Below are 4,669 nucleotides of genomic sequence, written 5' to 3' on the forward strand. Positions count from 1 at the left end.
ACACAAGTCCTTGTTGGTTATCTGTTATTTATTATTATTTTAAAGGAATATTTGTGTATTTATTTATTTGGCTGTGTTGGGTCTTGGTTGCAGTGTGCAGAATCTTCCTTGTGGTGTGCAGGTTTCTCTCCAGTTGTGATGTGTAGGCTCCAAAGTGTGTGGGCTCTGTGGTTATCCATTTTATTTTATTTTATTTTTTTCTATTTTTTTTTTTTCACGTGCTGGACCTCAGTTTCGATGAGGAGACGGTAGTGAGTTCTCACTCATTTTGTTCAGATTTTCCAAGGAATGCATGAGAGGGTGTCGTCATCGATCTGGTTATCCATTTTAAATGCAGCAGTGTGTGCATGTCAGCGCCAAACTCCCTAACTATCCCTCCCCACTCTCCATCTCTCCCACTCCACTCCTCTTCCCCTCTGGTAACCATAAGTTCGTTCTCTAAGCCTGTGAGTCTGTTTTATAAGTAAGTTCATTTGGGTCAATTATTTTAGATTCAACATATAAATGATATCATATGATATTTGTCTTCTTCTATTTCACTTCACTTAGTGTGATAATCTCCAAGCCCATCCATGTTGCTGCAAATGGCATTATTTCATTCTTTTTAAGGGCTGAGTAACGTTCCATTGTATATATGTACCACATCTTTATCCATTCATCTGTTGATGAATGTCTAAGTTAGACTTTGTCCATTTTCTTTTATTTTTCCTTGAAAATCAACCAGTTCTTTTTTGAGCTCATATATTTCTTGCAGACCCTTACTAAATGTAATGAGTGATAATCAACGTACTCTAATACCTGTTTTCTAACTACTTCCCCCACAGATAAAAGCTTAGAAGGTACTGGGCCTGTTGTCCAAGAAAGATATTTTACCAAATGTCTTGTAACTGTATATCATGGATCTCTATCTTATGAGCCTGTGTTAAAAATTTTCTCCACTGTGTTCTACTAAACCACTAACTGAGCCAATGCCACATGTTTTAGGGGTGTGTTATTGGCTTAAAGCTCAACATTCAGAAAACTAAGATCATGGCATCTGGTCCCATCACTTCATGGGAAATAGATGTGGAAACAGTGTCAGACTTTATTTTTTTGGGCTCCAAAATCACTGCAGATGGTGATTGCAGCCATGAAATTAAAAGACACTTACTCCTTGGAAGGAAAGTTATGACCAACGTAGATAGCATATTAAAAAGCAGAGACATTACTTTGCCAACAAAAGTCCGTCTAGTCAAGGCTATGGTTTATCCAGTGGTCATGTATGGATGTGAGAGTTGGACTATAAAGAAAGCTGAGTGCTGAAGAATTGATGCTTTTGAACTGTGGTGTTGGAGAAGACTCTTGAGAGTCCCTTGGACTGCAAGGAGCTCCAACCAGTCCATCCTAAAGGAGATCAGTCCTGGGTGTTCATTGGAAGGACTGATGCTGAAGTTGAAACGCCAGTACTTTGGCCACCTGATGCAAAGAGTTGACTCATTGGAAAATACCCTGATGCTGGGAGGGATTGGAGGCAGGAGGAGAAGGGGACGGCAGAGGATGAGATGGTTGGGTGGCATCACCGACTCGATGGGCATGAGTTTGAGTAAACTCCTGGAGTTTGTGATGGACAGGGAGGCCTGGTGTGCTGCGATTCATGGGGTCGCAAAGAGTCGGACACGACTGAGCAACTGAACTAAACTGACTGAACTATGGCATTATGCTACTTGAAGTTATACATTTCTTTATTAAGGAGGTCTAATACCTGGAGAAGGAAATGGCAACCGACTCCAGTATCCTTGCCTGGAAAATCTCATGGACACAGGAGCCTGGTGGGCTGCAGTTCATGGGGTCGCAAAGAGTCGGGCATGACTGAGTGACTAACACTTACCACTTAATTTCTGTTACAAATAAATCTCAAAGCATAGTGGCCTAAACATAGAAGTTTTTCTTACTTATGTGACTAATCTAAGCTTGTTCTAGTGTAGCAGGAGGTGGGCTATGTTTGTGGTGGTTTTTCAGAGATCCAGGCTGATGGAAGCTCTGCCATCTTCAACTCATAACTTCCAAAGAGTCCCTAAGTATCGTCAGCTGTCAGCAAAGGAGGTAAGAGAGACACAGGAGAATGGCATGAGAGGTTTCAGTGGGCCAGGCTGGCACTTGGCATATATTACTTAGTGTACATTCCATTGGCTAAAACTTAGTCCCATGGTTGTACCCAGCTTCAAGAGAGGCTGGGAAATTTATTCCTGCAGTGTTCATCTCTTCAGGCAGATGAAAAGAACATAGATTTTAGTGAGCAATTAGCATAAATTACTTGTATTTTTTTTAAAAAGTCCTGCATTTTTCTTGTAATTAAAAAAGAACCCTAAATATGGTTCTTTTTGCCTTGCCTTTGAGCAGTTTTGTTACTTGGAGTTTATCTTGGGAAAATGAATGGATGAGTGAATGGTGACATATGCACAAGGTTGCATTGCAAAGTTGTTTATGAGAGAGGGGAAATTCGAAACAGCCTAAGTGATAAGTGCTTGGAGATTGGCTACTGCATGGCCTCTAGGACAATAATCAAAGATCTGTATTCACTGATATTAAAAGATATTAATGTCATGTTAAATAAGTAAAGGATGCTAAATAATAATATGAATGATCTTTGTCTTGCATATTTTTGTGTCTTTATGTGTTGAAGTTTGGATGGCTATCAAGATGGCAATAATGGTGATCCATGGGTGGTTAGCTTGTGAATTTCAGTTTTTCCTCTTTTTCTTAACCATATTATGTATGTGATAGAGTGAATCAATCATTTTGATAATTATAAGGTCAATACGGCTGATATGTGTTAGAACAGCCTGTTTGTAGGGTTCTACCTCTCACATCCTGATGTGGAGTTACCCTCCTTGTGTTGTCACAGCTGTGAGAAAAGTAGCTGTTTGGTGAGGAATCCCCTAGATCCCATGTGCTTTCTTTATTCAAGTGATATCCAACTCCTCCTTTTGCCCCATTGGATACCTACCCCAAAGTAGTCAGGTCCTGTAAAAACACTTTCACATAATTTTCTTATTTGATCTCTACAATAATCCTAAGAAATCAGAGTGGTTATTTTTATAATCAGGAGTCAGATTTTCTAATCTAATCTTTCTAATCGTGTTCAGAAAGATGAAGTGACTTTGCTAATGTCATGTCTGGTGAGAGCTGGAGCCAGACTTGCACTCGGATCTTCTTGTAGAGCCGGCCTCTCCCACCCTAGTCACTGTCAACCAGGGCTGCACTTTCATATCCCCAAGGGGATTTGCCAACTGCTTGCTCTCACCTCAGAACGAGTAAAGAAATCATTCCTATGTTTCTAAACACTGTGAGTCACTATAATATGCAATGGGCTTTGGGACATCTGTCTAATGCCGGGGTGCCACAGGGCCCAGACTCACAGGGGCCCGGACTCACAGCTATAGGGGGCTGGGAAGATGTTCTGCTTCATTTCCAGCTGTGGGTGATAGAGAAGCCTGGAGAGGCAAATCAGATGTGAGCAGCCTTGCAGAGAAAGGGGGAGAATATAAACTCGTGGGTCTTGCAGCAAAGCAAAAGAATAGAAAGAGGAGAAAAAATGAAAACAGAAACAACCAAGGTGCTCATTTGAGCCTGAGTTGTAGAACCAGGGACTAAAGATCTCTTCCTGAAGATTCTAGACCAGCCCAGGCACATATGCAGGAAAGAGAGATTCATCTCTCCCTGTAGTGCCCTCCGCATGCCAGGACTTCCACCCTGTCTTCTATCACCTCCCATATGTGCAATATCTGGTTATTGGACATCAGTTTATTTCCTTGGCTTATTGGTCTTCCCTAGTCAGACACGACTAAGCAACTTCACTTTCACTTTTCACTTTCATGCACTGGAGAAGGAAATGGCAACCCACTCCAGTGTTCTTGCCTGGAGAATCCCAGGGACGGGGGAGCCTTGGTGGGCTGCCGTCTATGGGGTCGCACAGGGTCGGACACGACTGAAGTGACTTAGCAGCAGCAGCAGTCATCTTTTTCTTTACTTCTAAGTGAACTGTTCTCAAGTAATTCACAAGGTGGAGAAAACGATACAAACCAATTTATATCAAGATACTATCTACTGATAATAGCTTGTTACTTTTTCCTTCTCATAGGTATTTGTAGATTAATAACACCCCTAAGAAATGAGTCACTAAGATTGAACATGAGGAAAAGTGTAAACCTTCAGGAAAGAACTTAGACAAGGAGATCATTATGAAGTTCATTATACTTGGAATATTGCTATAAGTGTTTGGCTCCTTCTTGGGAGGGAACTGAGTTATTCAATTGTTAATTCACTAAATAAATATTGAGCATCCCCTATATGCTCACATGGCCTAGGTATAGGAGGTACAGACATGAGCAAAATAGGAGGATAATTTCTTTACAATATTGTGGTGGTTTTTGCCATACATCGACATGAATCACCCACGGGTGCACATGTGTCTCCCCATCCTGAAACCCCTCCCTCCTCCCTCCCCACCCCATCCCTCTGGGTTGTCCCAGATCACCAGCTTTGAATGCCCAGCTTCATGCATCAAACTTGTAATGGTCATCTATTTTACATATGGCAATATACAGACATGAACAAAATAGATAAAAATCTCTGCCCTTGTAAAGCTTATATTCTAGCAGAAAGGATAGGTAAAGTGAAAGTGAAAGCC

General features: G+C 41.3%; 1 non-coding gene across 1 annotated transcript; it reads right to left on the bottom strand.

Annotated features, from left to right (window-relative positions):
• Positions 1-223: 223 nt before the first annotated feature.
• Positions 224-316, bottom strand: LOC122450667. The gene has a single exon (XR_006272169.1). It is a non-coding gene; the product is annotated as a small nucleolar RNA SNORD116 (small nucleolar RNA).
• Positions 317-4,669: the final 4,353 nt, after the last annotated feature.

The sequence above is a fragment of the Cervus canadensis genome, chromosome 11 (genome assembly GCF_019320065.1).
Source record: "Cervus canadensis isolate Bull #8, Minnesota chromosome 11, ASM1932006v1, whole genome shotgun sequence".
In the NCBI taxonomy this organism is placed as follows: domain Eukaryota; kingdom Metazoa; phylum Chordata; class Mammalia; order Artiodactyla; family Cervidae; genus Cervus; species Cervus canadensis.